The 23472-nt window shown below is 42.4% G+C and overlaps 1 protein-coding gene across 12 annotated transcripts in view; it reads left to right on the top strand.

The window, feature by feature from the left end:
- The window catches only part of ENOX1 (ecto-NOX disulfide-thiol exchanger 1), a 427344-nt gene that overhangs the window by 91765 nt on the left and 312107 nt on the right, over nucleotides 1-23472 (top strand). For 6 of the 12 annotated variants that reach the window (XM_060686501.2, XM_087895594.1, XM_034416422.3 and 3 more), the window contains one exon: nucleotides 21944-22034. The gene's annotated coding sequence lies outside the window, so the exon portion shown is untranslated. Of the gene's footprint in view, nucleotides 1-21940; nucleotides 22035-22234; nucleotides 22338-23472 lie in introns of those variants that run through there. The other 6 variants (XM_087895589.1, XM_034416439.3, XM_087895591.1 and 3 more) reach the window with 3 other exon arrangements.

Below are 23472 nucleotides of genomic sequence, written 5' to 3'. Positions count from 1 at the left end.
TGTATATTTATACAAAGTCAGCTTATTGCCCCCACAATCTGGGTCCTCATTTTACCTACCTTAGAAAGGATGGAAGGCTGAGTCAACCTTGAGCCTGGTGAGATTTGAACTTGCAGTAATTGCAAGCAGCAGATGTTAATCTGTTAATAACAGTGCTTTAGTCCACTGTACTACAGGCTCGTTTTAAGAATTGAAATGATTCCAGACTTTTATTTGGATACTCAAGCTGGATATTGATAGGTGGTTAGCTTCCTCCCCATCGGCCGTACATAGTCAAAGGGGCAATTCATGCAGGGATCCGGGAGATTACATTGGTAGTACCTCCCACCTCCAAGCCATCTTTACCATGTGTAATTTGTCCTTGTATAGTAGCCTTAGTTGCTCCTCTGTATGAGTCTCGTTCTTTAATTTTCTTCTTCTGTGTTCATTGATGGGACCCTTCACCTTTCCCCACTGCGCAATTAAAATAAGGCCATTTGCTTGATGATATCTTTTAAAGCAGTTTGTAGCCCTTTCCCTCTCATTAAACCACTATTAGTGAGAAACAGATTTAGTCATCCTTCAAGTATTTTCATTAAAGTCAATGGACCTTAAGCTCGTCATAAGGCAAGGACCAACAAAATGGAGCTTAAGTAATTCAACTGGATCAGGAAATGGAATTCTCAGATTCTTAAGATGTTGGCCGAAATTACCGATGGCGGCACAATTCATCATTTTAACTGTCAAAATTGTGTTCTGCGTAATGGCTGCCCTTTTTTTTAATACTGGAGTCCTCTACGTGCAACTCTATTTGCCAAACCGTTCAACTTTCTGCGTTTATTACGCATCTGCATGGTTTAATAAGTGGCATATGTATATTAGATATGCTAATGATGCAAATTGGTTGTCGTGGATTCCGATTGTATCCGACTGCATTTCTGCCGGTTGCCTTATCTTTATGGGCACTGCATTTCAGAAAAAGCAGTAAAAATGAAAAAGTCTTAGCAATCTACATTGTTAGAAATATTTGTTTCGGTAGCTGGCCTCGGTTCCTGGCCAATTGGATTTGTGATTAGCCGATGAGTCGTTGAAAATTCAGATGACCCTTTTAAAAAACCTTTTCATGAGAATATGACCTTCAGAGCTTTTGATTTTTAATCTGTTGATTATCCCGATTCTCTGAACCTGTTCCAGTTTTTTTTTTTTTTTAAAAAAACGGGGGGACAGAGAAATGGATTCCACAACTGTCCCCTTAGCAACATACATTTTGGGCTCAATTATGGTCGTAAGTCAACAAACACCTGTAGTTTTTGCTTGCAAAATGGGACCTGCTGATCGAGAAGAGATTTACTTGATTCTGATTCTTCTTCTTCTTCTTCTTCTTCTTCTTCTTCTTCTTCTTCTTCTTCTTCTTCTTCTTCTTCTTCTTCTTCTTCTTCTTCTTCTTCTTCTTCTTCTTCTTCCTCTTCCTCTTCCTCTTCCTCTTCCTCTTCCTTTTCCTCTTCTCCTCCTCCTCCTCCTCCTCCTCCTCTTCCTCTTCCTCCTCCTTCCTCCTCCTTTTCTTCCTTTTGTTCTTTCTCCTCTTCTCTTCTTCCTTCTTCTCCTTCTTCTTCTCCTTCCTCTTCCTCCTCTTCTTGTTCTCCTCCTCCTCCTCCTCCTCCTCCTTCTCCTTCCTCCTCCTCTTCTTCCTTTTGCTCTTCCTCCTCCTCCTCCTTCTCCTTCTTCCTCTTCTCCTTCCTCTTCCTCCTCCTCCTCTTCTTGTTCTCCTTCTCCTTCCTCCTCCTCCTCCTCCTCCTCTTCCTCCTCCTTTTCTTCTTCTTCTCCTCCTTCTCCTCCTTTCTCCTCTTCTTCCTTTTGCTCTTCCTCCTCCTTCTCTTCCTCCTTCTTCTCCTTCTTCCACTCCTCCTTCCTCTTCCTCCTCCTTCTCTTTTTGTTCTCCTTCTCCTTCCTCCTCCTCCTCATTTTCTTCTCCTCCTCCTCCCCCTCCTCTTCCTGTTGTGTTCTTCTCCCAGCACATATAACAACAAAAAAGAGGTCTTCAAAGAAAATGAAAACACAGCCGCTACTTCCTGCACAACTGTCAATACCCTTTTTCGATTCTTAATGCTTCAGAGCTTGTGATAACACAGGGATGGTAATACTGTTTGTGAAGAAGCTGTGTCATATGAATAATGAAAAGGGCTTCAGTTTCTTTATATTAGTATCTCACATTCTCTCCAGGGCTGAGAAAGATTAGCATAAATAAACACGGCCCCTCCAGTATTCAGTCTGTTTAAAACAAAGAGATACTATAAAAGTTTCAGTGTCTTCTTTCATAAGCACCAGGGCTTCCATAATTCTAGGTATACCTGAGACAAATTGAGACGTCTAAATGTTTAATTGGGAATAATCCTATTTGGAGTTTTATAAGTGATTTGGAACTTTTGGAAACTGAATATTAGGCAAGCAACAGTGAAATTTTAAAGTGCCTAACAGGAATAGCTAAAGAACGCTAAAATTGTCTATAATTCTGTATTCCCTCCAGGAAAAAAAAAATGCAAAGGGAGGTTTAATGACAATACAATGCAGCTAATAGACTCCCAGGAATTTTGTAAGTTAGCAAGGCTGAGTTCCATGCTGTTTCTTGGAAACTTTTGTTCTGACCTAGGCTTCCTTAGAAAGTAGACAGCACAATCTTAGTCCCGGCAAACCTCTTTAATTCAAACGCTTGTGAATTATTGTCATTCCCGGTTTGGAAGGCTTCTCAAACAGTATTTCAGGGGAGTGTTTACAAACACCCACCTTATCTCCCTTGGAATGTTGCCAGAGAACTAATTGCCACACGCAGGGCAAGGCCAAACTTAGCACAGAGTCAAACAGAGCTTTTCCAGAGCTTTTACCGACCAGATGAACTAATTGCTTCCTGTAAAAGCTCACCTCCCGTTCGCTCCTCTTTTATGTCTTATGGGAGGGGCCAATCATCTCCAAGCCTTACTTCCAAGTCGACCCTGTTCCCTTAATTGTTCCTGTTTCCTGGCATGCGCACACTGGGAACAGGCTCCTGCTGTTCTTCTGCCTCACTGATGTCAGACTCTGGAGACTCCGGAGGCAGCAAAGAACTACCAAATGGCCATGCCCCCCTCTCTGCCTCCGACTCAGAGCCCTCGTCCAAGCCTTCCCCAGACTCCAGGACTGGCCCACGTTCCTCCCCAACCTCCTCATTGTCCGAATCTGCTGACAGCTCTGCTGGCCACTGGCGGGTCACAACAACTTTTAGGAAGTGGTTTGCCATTGCTTTTTTCTTAGGGCTGAGAGTGAGCGACCGGCTCAAAGTCATCCAATTGGATTTGGGGCAGAAGGCACAACTAAAACTTGTGTTATTTGGGGCTTCTCATCCAGCACCTTTAATCACTAAAGATCAAGCTAATTGGGGGGGGGGGAGAGGAGGAGGAGGCTTGATGACTTAGCAGGGATTTGACACTGACAATGAAATTGAATGTGTGTTCATTTCATTTAGAAATAAGTTCCATTAAATGAATGATAATTACAGCCAGATAAAAGTCTTGAGAGGACACAAACTTCCTGCTTCTATTTTTATACTCCAAATATTATGCCATGCTGGGCAATGAATATCATGGGTGAATTGATAAATACATTGCAATCCCTAGTGGTTTTGAGTATTTTCTTTCTTTCTTTCTTTCTTTCTTTCTTTCTTTCTTTCTTTCTTTCTTTCTTTCTTTCTTTCTTTCTTTTTCTCTCTCCCTCTCCCTCCCTCCCTTCCCTTTTCTTCCTTCCTTTCTCTTTCTTTCTCTCTCCTTCTTTCTTTTTCTCTTTCTCTCTTTCTTTCTTTCTTTTTCTTTCTTTCTCTCTTTCTCTCTCTTTCTTTGTCTTTCTTTCTTTCTTCCTCTTTCTTTCTCCTTCCCTCCCTTCCCCCTCCCTCCCTCCCTTTTTCTTTCTTCCTTTCTTTTTCTCTTTCTTCCTCTTTCTTTCTTCCTCTTTCTTCCTCTTTCTCTCTTTCTTTATCTTTCTTTCTCTCTCTCTTTCTTCCTTTTACTTTCTTCCTTTCTTTTTTCTTCCTTCCTTTCTTACTCTTTCTTTCTTTCTCTCTCTTTCTCCTTCCTTCATTCCTTCTCTCTCCCTTTCCCTTTCCCTCCTCCTCCCTCCCTCCCCCTCTTTTTCTCTCTCTCTCTCTTTCTCTCTCTTTCTTTCTTTCTCCCTGTTTCTCTCTTTCTTTTTGTCTCTCACTCTCCCCCCACCCCCAAACACAAACACAGATGGCAGTCCCTTAAACTTTATTAAAGCCAGAGAATGTCAATATATTAACCTTCCCGTGCAGAATACAAGTAAAGAAGAAAAAAGAGCTGGATGCTGAAAGAGCATCCAGCTTCACTGCTATCCATTCCTGTCGGCTGGAAGCATTGTTTGAGATGAAAAGGATGTGTTGAAAATGGAAAACGTTATTTCAAGGCTGAATTATTAATTGAAGGACATGAAAGAAGAAAGGGTGGCAGGCAGCTTTTCTGATCCACCTCGCCTATTCTCTGAATCCAATCACCACTCTAGTTTTCACAAGTACCTTTCCTTTAATCAGATTAGCTTTAATCAGATATGCTTTGTCCCCTCTCTCTGATGTTCCATTACTTACGAGGCCTGGTTTGCTTCTAATGCTCTCCTAGATGGTTTCTGAAGGTTTGAGGCACTTCTGTCTCAATGTGACTTTGCACTGTGGATGTGACTCACATGCACACGTGTTTTTGCACAGCTGAAGAACAATCTCAGGTGTGACTGCCTTCACTGTAAGCAGCTAATAAAAATAAAACAGGAGAACATGTCACTGAGTCACTGCAAACCGTAACAGAAGGATATTATTCAAAGGAGAAATGTTAAATTTTTCAAATATCATGGCTCTGTGGGAGAGTAGGAGAACGAAAATTTAGATCTTTTATTTTTTCCCCCCAGAATTAAACTGAGAATTGACCTTTTTATCCGGAGCTTCAAGTTAAACTGGTGTTCTGTCTTGAAGCCAAGATGAGTCAAGCTAATTCGGGACTGGGTTTTTTTTAAAAAAACATTCATCCATAGTAGATGCAAATAGGTCCCTCCTAGCCTTGTCCCAGATCAAAAAAAATCTATCCAAACTCTTGCTTCAGTAGGTCAATTTGATTGGAGAATAGGTCGAAGGGAAGACCTCTTAAACCAGGGGTCTCCAACCTTGGCAACTTTAAGACTTGTGGATTTCAACTCGACTTGTGGAGTTGAAGTCCACAAGTCTTAAAGTTGCCAAGGTTGGAGACCCCTGTCCTAAACCTTCAAGTTCTTTCAATCTCCACAACTGTTGGTGTGGAGCTCTCCATGGTGCTAATATCAGTTCAAGGTGTGGTAGTCACCTTTCAAAACCCTGGATGACGGTCCACCTTATCTGAGGAACCATCTCACCCCAATGGGACTGGCCCATCCCACCCATGCTGACAGAGGAGACATGCGGTGGAACCCCATTGGTCAAGGAATCCTAGCTGATGGAGTCCAAGAAAATAGTCTCCTCTGTTATGGCTCCTGCCCTCTGGAACATCTTTCTCCTCCAGATGAGATCTGCTCCCACCCTCTTGGACTTCCATAAGAGCCTGAAGAACTGGCTCTGCCAGGTGGCTTGAGGACCCAACGGGGGAACATCACATTGAAGGTGGTTGATGGGCAAAGAGCAGATCCCACCTCCCCCTTCCTGCACAGCCTTGTTCCCAACCTTCCCATCTTAATTAAAATTTGTATTTTTACTGTTCTTAATAATATATAGATCTCATGGTTTTACTGTTTTTAATGTTGTAAGCAGGGGTGAAATCCAGCAGGTTCTGACAGATTCTGGAGAACTGGTAGCAGAAATTTTGAGCAGTTTGGAGAACTGGTAGAGGAAGTTTTGAGTAGTTCGGAGAACCGGCAAATGCCACCTCTGGCTGGCCCCAGGAGTGAGGTGGGAATGGGGATTTTGCAGTATCCTTCCCCTGCCACACCCACCACGCCACGCCCACCAAGCAACACCACGCCCACCAAGCCATGCCCACAGAACCGGTAATAAAAATTTTTGGATTTCACCACTGGTTGTAAGTCACCCAGTCTCTCTCTCTCTCTCTCTCTCTCTCTCTCTCTCTCTCTCTCTCTCTCTCTCTCTCTCTCTCTCTCTCTCTCTCTCTCTCTCTCTCCCTCTCCCTCTCCCTCTCCCTCTCCCTCTCCCTCTCCCTCTCCCTCTCCCTCTCCCTCTCCCTCCCTCCCTCTCTCTCTCTGTCTGTCTGTCTTTTTTTCTCTCTATCCATCTTTCTGGCCATCCATTTATCCATCCACCTATCCACCTACCTGCCCACCTACCTACCTGTCTACCTGCCTATGGCTGCCTGCTTGCCTGCTTATCTGTCTATCCATCTATCATCTATCTTCCATCTCTTTCTCTCTTCTCTCTATATCTATCAATCATCTCTCTCTCTTTTCCATCTCTCTCTTTTCTCTAACCATCTATCTGGCCATCCATTCATCAACCCACCTATCCACCAACCTACCTATATCTGTCTGTCTGCCTGTCTGCCTGCCTGCCTGCCTGCCTGCCTGCCTATCTATCTATCTATCTATCTATCTATCTATCTATCTATCTATCTATCTATCTCTATCCATCTATCATCTATCATCCATCTCTCTCTCTCTTCTAGCTATATCTACCATGGCCATCTATCCACCCACCCACTCTAACCATCTGTCTGTCCATCTATCTATCTCTAGCCATCTATCATCTATCATCCATCTCTTTCTCTCTTCTCTCTATATCTATCATCTCTCTCTTTCACCCATCTCTCTCTTCTCTCTAATCATCTATCTGGCCATCCATTCATTCATCCACCTATCCACCTATCTACCTACCTACCTACATCTGTCTGTCTGTCTGTCTGTCTGACTCTCTCTCTCTCTCTCTCTATCCATCTATCTATCATCTATCATCCATCTCTCTCTCTTCTAGCTATATCTATCTGTCTGCCTGTCCATCTATCTATCCACCCATCCACCCTAACTGTCTGTCTGTCCGTCTATCTATCTCTAGCCATCTGTCTACCTGTCTACCTATGTAACTCTAGATTCCCAGTTGGATGGCAACAGGAGGTGGATTTGAGATTTGTGGTCCAAGGACAGGTAGCATTTTCACTGCTATAGATTTTTGTATCCAATTCTGTGATGGAGAGGCTGGGTAACAGAAGGGGAATTAAGTAAGTGCAAAGCACCACATGATGTCAGATGGATTCAGATTGGTTTATTAACCTTATTCCCACAATAAGCCTTTTCTCCAGCACAAAAGTTATCTGAATGCCTCTTCCATTTGATACACAGCAGGATTTTTGCCGCAAAAAAAATAACACACACGGACGAGGGATGATCGTATCTTTTTAATTCCAAAAGGATTTCTAAGTAGCTTTTCTCTCAATTAGATGTAAATGGAACTGGTGGATTTGACCGCATTTGATCTCTTAAGGCTTGAAAGGGAGGAAGAATTGGGAACAATTGATTATTAAATGGGGATCAAAATCTCAACAGACAAAATCGGAGATTAGACTAGTTATTAAATGATATTTTCTATATATATATCTATATTTTGCAGTGCTGGAGAGGGACTGTGTCTTCTTTATCAGAGAGAAAACAAACATATTTTAGATTATCTTGGGACGGGGCCTTAATTTGGCTTCCGTTACAGTTAGATTCAGCTATTTGCTTCTGCTTTCTATTTAATTAGTTATGAGCCCTATTTTGAAATATTATTATTTGGGAATGGCGCCGATTTATTCATTATATCTAATGGGTTTTTAAACTATCTTTCATGCTAAATTATCTTTTCTGAGGCATTTCTGAAATAGCACAAGAAGATCGTATGAGACAACCTTTTAAAAATATGGTTAATTATTATGTATACTACTTTCAAATTATTTTTTCATCTCGTTTGCTGTAAGATTTGAGACAAATGTTTCTTTATGAATTTCCTTTGTCCAGCAGTCTTTGGGTTATTATATCTTATTTCTGTTTCGTTATAGCAGCACCTGGGCCAAATACAGATAAGTCCTCGACTTACGATGATGGTTGAGGCCAACATTTCTGCACCTCAGTTTTGGCCACAGTTGTTAGTGGAACATACAAGAAATGCAGTAAAATAATTTAGTGTATCATGATAATAATCTTCACAAATCAGAGTAACCTTTTAAAGTTTGAGTATGCTTGGGGTTGCTCTTCTACCACTCCATCTCCCTTATTTTACAACAATCCTTCTTCTCCTTCTCCTCTCTTTCTCTTCCGTCCCTTTTTCTATCCTCTTCTACTTCCTTCTTTCCTCCTGGAATGAAAGTTAAAAGAGAATATGTATGATCAACAATGGATAAGAGACTGTACATTTAAGACATGTTTATGAGAAATAAAAATAGAATAGAATAGAATAACAGAGTTGGAAGGGAACTTGGAGGTCTTCTCGTCCAATGCCCTGCTTAGGTAGGAAACCCTACACCACTTCAGACAAATGGTTATCCAACATCTTCTTAAAAACTTCCAGTGTTGGAGCATTCACAACTTCTGGAGGCCAGTTGTTCCACTGGTTAATTGTTCTCACTGTCAGGAAATTTCTCCTTAGTTCTAAATTGCTTCTCTCCTTGATTCATTTCCACCTGTTGCTTCTTGTTCTATCCTCAGGTGCTTTGGAGAATAGCCTGACTCCCTCTTCTCTGTGGCAACCCCTGAGATATTGGAACCCTGCTATCATGTCTCCCCTAGTCCTTCTCTTCATTAAACTAGCCATGCCCAGTTCCTGCAGCCATTCTTCATATGTTTTAGCCTCCAGTCTCCTAATCATCTTCATTGCTCTTCTCTGCACTCTTTCTAGAGTCTCCACATCTTTTTTACATCGCGGTGAGCAAAAATGAATGCAATATTCCAAGTGTGGCCTTACCAAGGCATTATAAAGCGGCATTAACACTTCACGTGATCTTGATTCTATCCCTCTGTTTATGCAGCTCAGAACTGTGTTGGCTTTTTTGGCAGCTGCTGCACACGGCTGGCTCCTGTTTAAGTGATTGTCCACCAGGACTCCAAGATCCCTCTCACAGTTACTACTATTGAGCAAGGTATCACATATACGGTATCTGTGCATTTGGTTTTTCTTGCCTAAATGTGAAAAATAAAATAAAAAACTTAAAAAAAACAAATTAGAGTAACCTCATGTTAGGCTGTTAGCTACCTTTATTTTTTCAAGGTACGTTTTTTTACACCTTTCCTTATATTTATTTTGTGCAAAGCTGTGCATATATTTATATATTTGTGCAAAAAGCAATGAAAAAGAGAACGAGAAAGCATATCTCATTACATAGGGGGAAAAATCATGCAATCTGATGTTTAGGTAAATCATTAAACCATGATTACCTAAATTAATGTTAATTAGTCTTACCATTGAACTGATCGAGTGCCACTTTATAAACAAGGAGTGAGTGCTTTCTATAATCTAAGATGGTGACTTGGGAATAACTCTTTTTTGCACTGAACAATTATTGCATATAAAGTTCCTAATTTAATAGAATAAAATTTGGGGTACCCAATTCAACAGCTGTGAAAGTTGGACCATAAGGAAGGCCGAGTGCCAAAGAATTGAGGCCTTTGAACTCTGGTGCTGGAGAAGACTCCTGAGAGTCCCTTGGACTGCAAGGCGATCCAACCGGTCAGTCCTAGAGGAGATCAACCCTGACTGCTCTTTAGAAGGCCGGATCCTGAAGATGAAACTCAAATCCTTTGGCCACCTGATGAGAAGGAAGGACTCCCTGGAGAAGAGCCTAATGCTGGGGAAGATGGAGGGCAAAAGAAGAAGGGGATGGCAGAGAACGAGGTGGCTGGATGGAGTCACTGAAGCAGTAGGCGTGAGCTTAAATTGACTCCAGAGGATGGTAGAAGACAGGAAGGCCTGGAGGAACATTGTCCATGGGGTCGCAATGGGTTGGACACGACTTCCCAACAATTCAACAGCAAATTCAATTCCTTAGACTGCAAATATCTTTACTGCACCCCACTTACAGTTTTGAAAATATCAAAGCAAAATATAACATTAATCAGCCTAGATCTTATGAGCAAGTCTCACCTCTCACTCACATTTTTCTTCAATTCTGTTCAATCCTTGGAAACTGCCTGGACAAGTCCTGAAAAAGCACCTTTGGGACAACCATGACCTGGATGACTAGGAATCTCTACAGACCTGTAGATGACATATTTTGCACAAATATATTCCTTGATATTGTTGCAGCCTAGTCATTCAGAGGCAGCAACAAGAAACATCCACAACTCTTATTTTGGTTATTTCAGACTGTGTAATTCTATCCAGAACAGGCTGAATGAACTCCAGTGTCCTGGCCTTGCCAACAAAAAAGAAGATTTTAAGGTTGAAGGAAATATGTTAGGTTTATCTTGAATTCATACATTCAGATTGGGTTTCATACAAATATAAATAGATTCACTGGCCAGATTCTGGCAGGTCCAGCAAAGAAGCTAGGCAGAATTATTTTTCACGACAGATTGAGTCAATTGCTCTCTAGATACCTCTACTTTTGACCTTAACCTAGTGTAGTTGGCCTTGATTAGGCCATTCAACAAGGTTATTGGATATTTTTTCCCCCTGTCACTTATCCAGTCAGAAGCCTATTCCAAGTGGTTCAGATGACCCCTATGCATTAGAGAATATCAAAATACCCAAGGGGGGGGACACACATGATAGCAGTATCATGAGGGGTTGCCACAAAGAAGAGGGGGTCGAATTATTTTCCAAAGCATCAGAGGGCAGGACAAGAAACAATGAGTGCAAAACTAATCAAGGAGAGAAGCAACTTGGAATTAAGGAGAATCTTCCTAACAGTGAGAACAATACACCAGTGGAACAGCTCGACTCCAGAGGTTGTGGATGATCCATCACTCAAGGTTTTTAAGAAAATACTGGACCGTCACTTGTCTGAATAGTATAGGGTCTCCTGCTCGAGCATGTCACTGCGTTTTTGTATTTACCAGATGAGCTCATATTTTTGAACTTTCAGATTTACCGTAGCTTGCTAAGTTTCTTATCAGTAACTGATACTGCGCATGTCTACATTCTTTCATTTTCTTCTAGCTTTCTTTGTTCTCCTGCCAGGAGAGGTCCGGCCAGAAGGTGGCTGGCAGGAACTTTGCCAAAATGTAACCAATTAGATTAGTAAGATGTTTTATTTTCTTTATAACAAATAAATGAATTTTTCTTAGAAAACATATCTTCGGGTTTATTTTCTTAAGTATACTTCAAGGAAAAGCCTCGATTCATCCTCTAAATCAAGGTGTGATTACCCAAAAGCAGAATGGGATTAATTAGCACCCTGACAAAGGAGGGGGCTGGACTAGAAAATCTCCAAGGTCCCTTCCAGCTGTATTCTGATTCTGAGTTGGGAGGGACCTTGTGGAGGTCTTCTAGTTCAACCCCCTGCTGAAAAAGGAGACCTATACGAATCTGGAAAAATGACTGTTCGTTCTTTTCTTGAAAACCTCCATTGTTGGAGCACTCACAAGTTCTGGAGGCAAGTTGTTCCACTGGTTAATTGTTCTCTCTGTCAGGAAATTTCTCCTTAGTTCCAGGTTGCTTCTCTCCTTGATGAGTTTCCATCCATTGCTTCTTGTCCTGCCCCCCTCAAGCTATTTGGAGAATAGCTTGACTCCCTCTTCTTTGGGTCAGCTCCTCAAATATTGGAAGCCTGCTATCATGTCTACCCTAGTCCTTCTTTTCATTAAACTGAACCTACCCAATTCCTGCAACCGTTCTTCATATGTTTTAGCCTCCAGTCTCCAAAACAGCTGTGAACTCTAACTTCTCAATCTCCTTTGCCAGTAACTTTATATTTTTTGGTCAATGTGAGGTTGACAAATGGTTCAAAATGGACCAGACTGTGAATCACTTGAACATCTTTTGAATAAGTCCTATAAAGAATAGAATAGAGTAGAGTAGAGTAGAGTAGAGTAGAGTAGAATAGAAATAGAAATAGAATAGAAATAGAATAGAATAGAATAGAATAGAATAGAATAGAATAGAATAGAATAGAATAGAATAGAATAAGGGAAGGGAAGGGAATGGAATGGAATAGAATAGAATAGAATAGAATAGAATAACAGAGTTGGAAGGGACCTTGGAGGTCTTCTAGTCCAACCTCCTGCTCAGGCAGGAAACCCTACACCACTTCAGACAAATGGTTGTCCAATCTCTTCTTCTTGGACATGTTGGATATTCTATTCATAGGCGGAATAGCTTTAGCTTGGCTTCAGGCGCCCATTAGCCGCATGAGATAATAATGTTCTACCATCTGTATGATTGTAGGAAAGAGATTTCTGGAGCAAGTTTTTAAAAATTCACAGAATGTAAATGTTCTGTCTTTGGGGGGGGGGGAAAGCTTATCAAATATTCAAAAGTAAGTAGGGAAATAATGAAGAACCGTATATTGTAACCGAGACAGTGGGCTGATGATGACGCTAATGGAGATAAACAGAGGAGGCTGGGATGAAAGTGTGAACGTGCTTACATAACCCGCCATCCAGGGGTGGGTTCTACTTATGTTTACTACCAGTTCGCCTATGGGAGCACGCACACGCTTCTGTGCATGCGCAGATTATCTATAATGATGTCCAAGCGGGTGGGCGGAGCCTCCCGCTGGTTTTACTACCGGTTCGCAAGAACTGGATCGAACCGGGGGCAACTCACCACTGCCGCCATCTCTATAGGATGGGCGGGTTTTGTGCAATTTCTGCTCTCGACAATACCGTTTTCCTGGGAGACGGCTGTCTCTAAAACAGGGGTCTCCAACCTTGGCAACTCTAAGACTTGTGGATTTCAACTCCCAGAGTTCTGGCTGAGGAACTCTGGGAGTTGAAGTCCACAAGTCTTAGAGTTGCCAAGGTTGGAGACCCCTGCTCAGTTTCCAGACTGAGTATCATTGCTTGTGTTCACCTTAAATTGTACTCTTAGTTTACATTCCTAGTCGTCTTCTCGGCTCTTTTCCGTAATCCGTCTCCAGTGGGTTGCCTTAAGACACGTGGCAGCATTTAATTGTGTTATTATTAATCTCCTGCTTCTTAATAATATTGGCGCCGAAAACTGTTATTATTTCGTAGGATAGGAAGATGGGCTACAGAGCCCATTTTACAGTAACATAAATTGCGGAGAGGCAGCTATTCTAGAAGACGTATAGCAGAGAGACACCGAATATCTCCATGTTATACTTGCATTAAATGTCATTCAGCAATTTGCGCTTGCGGTATCTGTTCCTCTCTACTTGGGGCGTATGAATTATTGCTTCAGATAATAAATTCTGCATTTCCCCTTCTTTTTCTAGGTTGCAGGTTGATTACTCAGCTCTGCTTTTGCCCGTCTTCCATCTGATTTTATTTATTGCGAGCAATTTTGAGTTTCTGACTCTAATCCCTGACTAATTATAGTCGCTATTTTCGGAGGTTGGGGAATACCTTGATATAATTCGTGTTCTTTGAGAAGGCGTCAATAGCGTGGATTAGAATTGCTATTACCTGGCTTAATCTGTGCTTCTACTCATGTTATCTGGCTTTTCTTAAAAAAAAAATTGAAGACTTAAGCAGTGTGGTGCAGGGATTTAAATGTTGGGCTAGAAGCAGAGAGAGACCAGTTCTAGTCTCACCTACCAAACAGGACACCTTAAATGAAAGAATAGTGGGAGAGAATTTAGTAGAATTAATCCTTGATTTACTACAGTTCATTTAGTGTCCATTCAAAAGGAATGGGGCAGTGGCCTAGAGGTGGAGCTCTTGCCTCACAATCAGGAGGCTGTGAGTTCGCTCCTAGGTAGAGGCAGATATTTCTCTCTCTGGGCACACTGAGAATATATCTGCCGAACAAAACTCCGTACTGGTGACGGGAAGGGCATCCGGCCAGTAAACACTCAGCTCCATTCAGTTGCCCAGACTCCACCCTGCAAGGGATTATGGGGTCGCTAAAAGATGATGATGATTTAATGACCGTTCAAAGTTACAACAGCACTGAAAAATGTGACGTTTTTTCATTCCAGCATCCCAAAATCACAAGATCAAAATTCAGTCGCTTGGCAACTGACTTGTATTTATGTCTGTTGTAGCGTCCCTGGGTCACATGATCCCTTTTGGAACCTTTTAACAGGCAAAGTCAGATTCACTTAACAACCGTGGCAAGAAAGGTGGCAAAATGGGACAAAATTCACATAACGGCTGTCTCGCTTAGCAGAAATTTTGGGCTCAACTGCAGGTCAAGGGCAAGTAAGTTCATGTACTTACTCATGAACTACATTGTATTCATGTTCTCCTTCGCCTAACAAATGGTTAGAAAGATCAAAAAAATGGTATGATGTTGTTTGAATAGGAAGCAAATTCTATTCTGGTGACTGGTAGAGCTTACAGCATGAAGCTGGTGGAGATCCTGACTCCAAACATTTGACATACTTTGGAAAACTTGCTGTTTATTTTGAGAACATTATTCCCTAGCACCTGCTCTTTATATCATTAAAGAGAGAGCAGGCCTGGAACTAAGGAGAAATTTTGTCAGAGTTTCTTGCAAAAATCAAATCCAGAAAGCACACACAGGCAGACTGAGGCAGCAGGATTCATTAACTTCTTTATATACATAATAATACATGAAGTATATTTACAATACCAACAGATTTCTCCCAACGTGGCAGTTACAAGCAAAACACAAGCAGAGTCCAGCTTCAGAGCTTAATACAGAGCCCATTGGCTGATCTATTCCAATCTATGAATATTCATACTTGGACAAATTTCCTGACAGTGAGAAAAATTAGCTAGTGGAATGATTTGTCTCCAGAAATTGTAAGTGTTCAATCACTGGAGGGTTTCAAAAATAGATTGGACAACCATTTGTCTGAAATGGTATAAGGTTTCTTGCTCAAGCAGGGAGTTAGATTAGAAGACCTCTAAGGTCCCTTCTGTTAAGGACTTCACAGAGTAATCCTTGAATAGCAAGGGTGTACACATGAAAGCAATTGAGAGTAGGTACGAATAATCACAGTCAACACACAGATACACTGAGTTGTGTTTACTTTCAGGAGATAGTAAGGCACAGTCCAACAAACAGTCCAGGTCATACACATATAAAGCAGGAGATAGCAAAACGACAGTCCAGGGATAATCCAATAACAAAGTCTTCTTACCAGTCGTCGTAGTCATTCACAATAAACAGTTCTTCTGGATTTGCAAACAGTAGCATACAGAGATATCAGAGAGCAAGAACAGCAAAGAGAAACAAGCCATGTTTCAAGCTCCCTCTTAAGGAGATTGGCTCCAGAGCTAACCAATCAGAACACAGTATGATGCAATACAGCAGTCTTAAAGCTATATTGATGGTTTATATATTGCCAAACCCAACAAGGTAGATAATACTCATTTCCTAACACCTTCCAAGTCTGTCATTCTGTTGCTTGAGGGCTATCATGGAGAAAAGGAGTTGACCTACTCTCCAAAGCACCAGAAGGCAGGACAGAGGTGGAAGTTCATTAAAGAGAGAAGCAACTTGGAATTAAGGAGAAATTTCCTGACAGTGAGAACAATTAACCAGTGGAACGTTTTCCCACCAGAAGTTGTGGGTGCTCCATCACTGGAGGCTTTTAAGAAGAGGTTGGACATCCATTTGTCTGAAATGGTATAAGGTCTCCTGCAGAGGTGGCATTCAGCAGGTTCTGACCAGTTCTGGAAAACTGGTAGCGGAAATTTTGAGTAGTTTGGAGAACCGGTAGTTAAATTGCTGGCTGGCCCCACCCCGCCCCACCCCTTCCATGAGTCCCCATGCACCCCATTTTGGCTCCCAGGTAAGTGCAGGGAGGCCTACTAAGTCCAAAATGGGGCGCGGGGCAGAGGTGGGTTTCAGCAGGTTCTGACCAGTTCTGGAGAACCGGTAGCGGAAATTTTGAATAGTTCAGAGAATCGGTAGTAAAAATTCTGACTGGCCCCACCCCCATCTATTCTCTGCCTCCCGAATCCCAGCTGATCGGGAGGAAATGGGGATTTTGCAGTAGCCTTTCCCTGGAGTGGGATGGGAGTGGAGATTTTACAGTATCCTTCCCCTGCCATGCCCACCAAGCCACACCCACCAAGCCACGCCCACAGAACCAGTAGTAAAACAAATCTGAATCCCACCTCTGGTCTCCTGTCCGAGCACTGGGTTGGACTAGAAGACCTCCGAGGTCCCTTCCACCTCTGTTATTCTGTATTCTCAATCCATGTTAACTCCTGGGGATTGCCAGGAATAGTCTTTCTATTTTTCTTGGCAAGATTTTGGAAGTAGCTTGCTGGTTCTCAAAGACATTTGTCAAAGTGATGTCCACAAGCTCATAAAACCCCCCAAATCCCTTTAGAGCATCGGAAAAAGGGATCAATACACATTCAGGGATCAGGAAGGCAATCTATTTCTCCGGTGTTCAACAGTATACCTCTAACAGATTTCTAAACATTTAAAGGCTTCCAATGAACAGCGCTGTTTTTAAGTAAAGTTTATACATGTTAGCCCGGAGTAGCGAAAGGAACGTTTTTTCTTTTTTCTTTAAGTTCCCTTTTCTTTTCTGAATATTGGCAGTTTAAATTAACCCAATTGTTCATTAGTCATATACCTGCTAATAAAACCTGACAAACTTAATTGGGCATCTGTCACAAATTCAGCCAGCGACTAACTATTTATACTAAATTCTTCGTGGATGTAGTTGCTGTGTTCTGGGTGAATGTAAAGCAAATACTTTTTGATTTCCTTAAAATACTTTCCATTCCAGCCTGCCATTAATTTAATTACATTTAATTAGTATGGCAATAAAAGAGCCACTGCCTTAATTCCCTAGCCTCTTTCCTGGAATTTTATTCCTAAGAGAAATAGGACAAGTTACTGATTAACCGCTGAATGGGTCTGGAGGAAAAAGAAGGCTACAATAATGTATGTTGGGCCACACACGAGCTGTGTACAGATCGTAAAATTAGCACCGCTGTTAATTATCGCCAACTCTTTGTCCTTTGACTTATGCAACCTAAAGCAAATGTTTTTACGTTCTTGTTTTTTTCGGTCAGCGAGCATTTCTGAAAGGTCACTAAACGAATGGTTTGGTTCTCGACTTGCAACCGTTTGTTTAGTGACTGTCCGAAAGTTACAACGGCAATGAAACAAGTGACTTACAGTTGGTCCCCACATGTTGTGGTCCGTACGCGGCCTGTGCGGATTGTAGCTGATTCTGACAGCGAGGAGGCTGGTGTGGTGTTGCACCAGCAGCCTGTGCAGCTGGCACCCGAGTCAGACAGTGAGGAGTCTAGAGAAGATGTGGTGCCAGAGGCAGGGATTCAGCCAGGGCCTTCAGAACCTCCAGAAGCTTCCATAAGTGAAGAAGAAGAAGAGGAGGAGCCTCTTCTCAATGCACGGGCGCGCAGAGCTGCCAAAAGGCAGGAGTGGCTCCTCAGGAGGAGGTCTCCTCGAGAGTAAGGCTTGGGGCTAATTGGCCACTCCCTTAGCCTATTTAAGGAAGGATGACGACTGAAGCAATTTGCAGGGAACAACTTTAGCTCACTCTCCTTCACGTCTGGATTCTCTGCAAATTGCTTCTGGGCTTTCTGTCAACCCTAGTAAGATTACGATTATTTACTCTTTGGATTCTTGTAGGCTGTTAAGAAAGTTTATTAACAGCCTTTGTTTGGAAAAGACTGATTTAATTTAGTCAACTAAGGTTTGTACAGATTTTGTGTGTGCTGCGTTCTTTGGGATCCGTAGCTGGGGCAGAAACACCACATTTACAACTGTTGCAGCCTTCCCATGCTGTCATGTGATCACAATTCAGGCGCTGGGCGCCTGGTATTTGTTTAGCATGGTTGTAGAGTCCTAGGATCAGTTTGGTCTAATGGTTAAGGCTACAAGCCAGGGGATTGTGAGTTCTAGTCCCGATTTAGGGCATGAAAGCCTGCTGGGTGTCTTTGGGCCAATCAATTGGAGACTGTGAGTTCTAGTCCCACCTTAAGCATGAGAGCCAGTTGGGTGACTTTAGGCTAGGAGACAGTGAATTCTAGTCCCGTTTTAGACATGGTAGTTGCCTAGGTGACTTTGGGCCAATCACCAGGAGACTGGGAATTCTAGTCCCACTTTAGGCATGAAAGCCAGTTGGGTGACTTTAGGCCAGACACCAGGAGACTGGGAGTTTTAGTCCCACCTTAGGCATGGAAGCCAGTTGGATGAGTTTGGGCCAGTCACCAGGAGATAGTGAATTCTAGTCCCACCTTAAGCATGAAAGTCAGTTGGGTGACTTTGGATCGTACACCAGGAGACTGGTAGTTCTAGTCCCACTTTAGGCATGCAAGCCAATTGGGTGACTTTAGGCCAGGAGACAGTGAATTCTAGTCCCGTCTTAGGCATGAAAGTCAAATGGGTGACTTTGGGCCAATCACCAGGAGACTGGGAGTTCTAGTGCCACCTTAGGTATGGAAGCCAGTTGGATGACTTTGGACCAGTCACAAGGAGATAGTGAATTCTAATCCCACCTTAAGCATGAAAGTCAGTTGGGTGACTTTGGGCCAATCACCAGGAGACTGGGAGTTCCAGTCCCACCTTAGGCATGCAAGCCAGTTGGCTGTCTTTGGACCAATCACTCCCTCTTTGGTCAACTAACCTCACAGGGTTGTTGTTCTGGGGAAAATAGAAGGAGGAAGGAGTATGAAATATGTTCACTGCTTTGAGTTATTTGACAACCGTTGACCGTTGCAGAGTGCCCATGGTCACATGATCAAAATTTGGGCCGCTTGGGAACCGGCAGGCATTTAGGATGCCATTGTAGCATCCTGGGATCATGTGATCTTCATTTGAAACCTTCCCAGCTTGCTTCCAACAAGCCAAATCAATGGGGGAAGTCAGACCGTATTATTCATTCCACACCTGCAGTGATTTGTTTAACCGTTGTAGCAAAATGTTGTCATACAATCGGAAGTAACTCACTTAAGGGTTGCCTTGCTTAGCAACAGAAATTCTGGTCCTCAGTTGTTGGTCGTAAACTGTATTAAAGTCTGGTTGTTCCTTAACATTGAATATATCTTTTCTGTCTAATCCGCATGTAGTCACTGATATATTTTGCTCAGGGGTGGGTTCTAAATTTTTTTACTATTGGTTTTGTGGGTGTGGCTTATTTTGTAGGCGTGGCTTGGTGGGGGGGGTTTAATGTGACTGGGTGGGCATGGCCAACTTTTTTTTTTTTTTTACTTTTAAAAGCATTATTTCTACAACCTTAAGAGGTTGCAGAAAAAAATGCTTTTAGAAGCTTCTGACGATCAGGCAAGTCACTGGTCCCTAAATGAACTGTGGTAAGTCAAGAGTTACTTACGTATTAGAATTTAACAGTGGTGAAATCTAAAATTTGTTACGACCGGTTCTGTGGGCGTGGCTTGATGGGGGGGGGCTAATGTGACTGGGTGGGCGTGGCCAATTTTTTTTTAACTTTTAAAACCATTTTTTCTACAACCTCTTTGGTGAAGAGGTTGTAAAAAAATGCTTTCAAAAGGCTCTGACGATCCCAGCTGAGCTGCATGATCATCAGAGGCTTTTTTAAAATTACTTTTAAAAGCATTTTTTCGGCCGAAGAGGTTGTAGAAAAAACGCTTTTAAAAGTAAAAGAAAAGCCTCTGATGATTGTGTGGCTCAGCTGGGCATGGGGGGTGGGCAGGGATTTTTGCTACCGGTTCTCTGAACCACCCGCCTCCATCGCTACCGGATTGGGCAATCCGGTCGGAACCGGGAGCATTTCACCCTTGGAATTTAATCAATTAAACCTGTTTCCCCCAGTAATAAACCTTGGTCATCTATAAATACATTTCAGCGGAATTTTTTTCAACGGAAAGGCCCGCTTTGGTATATGAAACCCGTTGGGGTTTAAGGAATTTATTATAAATGAATGATTTCCAAGATTAGTGTAAGAAAAGTGAAGAAAAGCCTGGGGCATTAGCATGTAATATTGCCTTCCGCCATCCCACCCTGGAGTTTAATTATATTCTCTTCTCTGCTGGCAAACATTGTCACGATACTTGAAAGGTGATCCAGCAATCGCCTAATTTGTTTATCAAAAAAAAAAAAAAAGTCCTTATGTAATTTGCATCTCGATTTCCCCGACTTTGAATCATGGTAGATCAGAGGTGATTTCCCCCACCCCCCACCCCCAAAAAAATCTATTTATGGCTGCAGAGTTTAATGTGGAATTGTCACCGTGCAGAAAATACAATTACTCAGTTTGGGGAAACAAAGAGAAGGGGGAAAAAAAAATTAAAACGAGAGAACTGGGAAGTTAATTTTATTCCCGTTGTGAGAATGCTGAAAGGGAGTTTTGTGTTTGCTTTGACTCTGGTGTTTTTTTCCCTCCACCCCCTACCAATAAATATGGAATTCATGTCTCATCGTGCCTGCAACCTGTTTTGGGAACCTCGTGGGAAATAACACACAATTACGTGATGAGTTTGAAATTAATCCAGGTTTCCGTTATGCTCGGTCACTCTCCATTCTGCTGAAAGTGGACACCTTAGCAAAGGCATTTTAACATAAAATCCTTGCATTTTATGGCCTCAAAGGGGCATTTATTCATATTAGAGAAAGTAGCCACAAAAAAAACCCCTCCCGAGACCCACTTTATAAAAACCACAAAAAATAAGCAAGGGTTTTAAAAAAAATTCTTTTTTTTAAAATACGGCCTTATGACCGCATTCCAGTGGTGGGTTTCAAATTTTTTTTACTACTGGTTCTGTGGGTGTGGCTTGGTGGGCGTAGCATGACTTGGTGGGCGTGGCTTGGTGGGCGTGGCAGGGGAAGGATACTGTAAAATCTCCATTCCCTCCCCACTCCTGGGGAAAGATATTGCAAAATCCCCACTTCCTCCCGATCAGCTGGGATTGGGAGGCAGAGGATAGATGGGGGCGGGGCCAGTCAGAATTTTTACTACCGGTTCTCTGAACTACTCAAAATTTCCGCTACCGGTTCTCCAGAACTGGTCAGAACCTGCTGAAACTCACCTCTGCCGCATTCGTTAATTTTTGTGTAATGCCCGAAATTTCTGTTGCTAAGGGAAATACAATATTTCTTAAGTGAGTTTTGCTTTGTTTTATGATGCCACAGTTTTTAAGTCAATGGTTGCAGTTGTTAAGTTAGTAACACAAGGTTGCTAAGTGAATCTGGCTTCCCCATTGGCATTGTTTGTCAGAAGGTCACAAAAAGGGATCATGTGACCCTGGGACTTTTGCAACCGTCATAAGTACATGCCAGTTGCCAAGTTTCTGAATTTTGATCACATGACCATGGGGATGGTGCAGCAGTCATAATTGTGAAAAATGGTCATAAGTCACTTTTTTCAGTGCCATCGTAACTTTGAATGGTCACTAAATGAACATGTATCACCTGTATTTCAAAGAAATGTATTTGTATTTTTCGTTCTTATAAATGCATCAGGCATTTATTTATTTATTTATTTATTTATTTATTTATTTATTTATTTATTTATTTATTTATTTATTTATTTATTTATTTATTTATTTATTGGTTCGATTTATATGCCGCCCTTCTCCGGAGACTCAGGGCGGCTTACAATGTGTTAAGCAACAGCCTTCATACTTTTGTATATTTATACAATGTCAGCTTATTGCCCCCACAATCCGGGTCCTCATTTTACCTACCTTAGAAAGGATGGAAGGCTGAGTCAACCTTGAGCCTGGCGAGATTTGAACTTGCAGTAATTGCAGGCAGCTGGTGTTACTTAATAGTGCTTCAGTCTGCTGCATCACCAAGGCTCATTATTGAGAAACTCACGCCAAAGATACTTGTATAAATGGGGGATGTAGTTATCTATCACTGGATAGTTGTAGCTGCCTTTTCTTTTCTTTCTTTTTTCTTTAAAAAAAAATTGCATTATTTTTATTTCAGAAATCTTGGATGGATGCTTTGGTTGAATCCCAAACCTCGATTTGCTGAAACTCGCTGAAAGAAATATTCACCTGAGGAATGTCCTTGAAAAGTAAGTTAGCAATTATTTTCTCTCTCTCTCTCTGGGAAATGTATAGAACGGTGATGTGTTTAAACAAATAATTTATGGGGATCAAAACAATGGCTGCCAGCATAAATGAACAGACGTTCGGAAGCGCAATCGTCTGAATTTGCAGTGAGCCGTGTGTGTGTGTGTATGTGTGTATTTACTTCTTCGTTTTTATTGCTCAGCAGATGGCATCTGGAAATGCGTAGGACTCCAAGGGATTTGTAAAAAAGAAGTTGTTGGGAGTTTCTAAGAAGTTATCCTAGCTTTTAAGTTAGGCACATACAGGTAGTCTACAATTACAACTATTTATTTAATGACCGTCTGAATTATACCTTGTGTAAGCTTTACGTGTCCTTCGTCCCTACTTGCGGTTTCTGCTGCTTGTCGTTAGCAAATGTCGTAATTTCCTATCTACCCAAGTTTCCCCAAAAATAAGACCCGGTCTTATTTTCTTTTGGGCCCCAAAATAAGCACTAGGGCTTATGTTCAGGGAAACAAGAGCCTGGATAACTCTGCAGACTAAAGCACTGTAATTTAACACCAGCTGTCTGCAAGTAAAGTAAGTTCGAATTTCACCAGGCTCAAGGTTGACTCAGCCTTCCATCCTTTCTAAGGTAGGTAAATTGAGGACCCAGTTTGTGGGGGCAATAAGCTGACTTTGTATAAATATACAAAAGTATGAAGGCTATTGCTTAACGCATTGTAAGCCGCCCTGAGTGTCCGGAGAAGGGCGGCATATAAATCAAATTAAAAAACACACACACACACACACACACACACACACAATTTCAGGGTGATTAGCCCAGCCGGGTACCCCACCCCCTGGTATACCCACTAGAGCCAGCAAGCGCGTGGGGACTGATGGTATCCGGGAACAGCTGCGCAGAGTGGAAGTGCACGGAGCGGAAGGTAGGGGATTCAGACATGCCACATGGGCTGCAGGCAAGATGACAGACGTGAAGATGAGCCTCCCATGGCCAGCTGCCTCTCTGTCCCACCACCACTCGGCTTTCCCGCAGCCTGCGTGTCACGTCTCAATTGCCTGCTTCCCCCACCTCTGCTTCTGTCTGCTGCCGGTGTTGCCGCATGAAGACGAGCCTCCTGCGGCCGCCTTCTACTCCGGCCCACCGATGCTCAGCTTTCCCATGGCCCATGCAACAAGTCCAGACACGCCTGCCTCCCCCCCACCTCTGCTTCCACCTGCTGCTTGCACAGGTACTCAACTCGCCAGTGCTGCGTGGGTTGCGGCTGCTCCCTGACACCATTGGCCCACATGTGCTCACCACCTCCTATGCTGGCCATCCCCACCCCCTTCACTAGGGCTTATTTTTGGAGTAGGTTTTTTTTAAAAAAATTGATTTATATGCCGCCCTTCTCCGGAGACTCAGGGCGGCTTACAATGCGCTAAGCAATAGCCTTC

This window comes from Pantherophis guttatus, chromosome 5, assembly GCF_059756535.1.
Source record: "Pantherophis guttatus breed Tessera chromosome 5, ASM5975653v1, whole genome shotgun sequence".
Classification (NCBI taxonomy): Eukaryota; Metazoa; Chordata; class Lepidosauria; order Squamata; family Colubridae; genus Pantherophis; species Pantherophis guttatus.
Note: the sequence above shows the minus strand (reverse complement) of the source record. Positions and strands in the feature narration are given on the sequence as shown.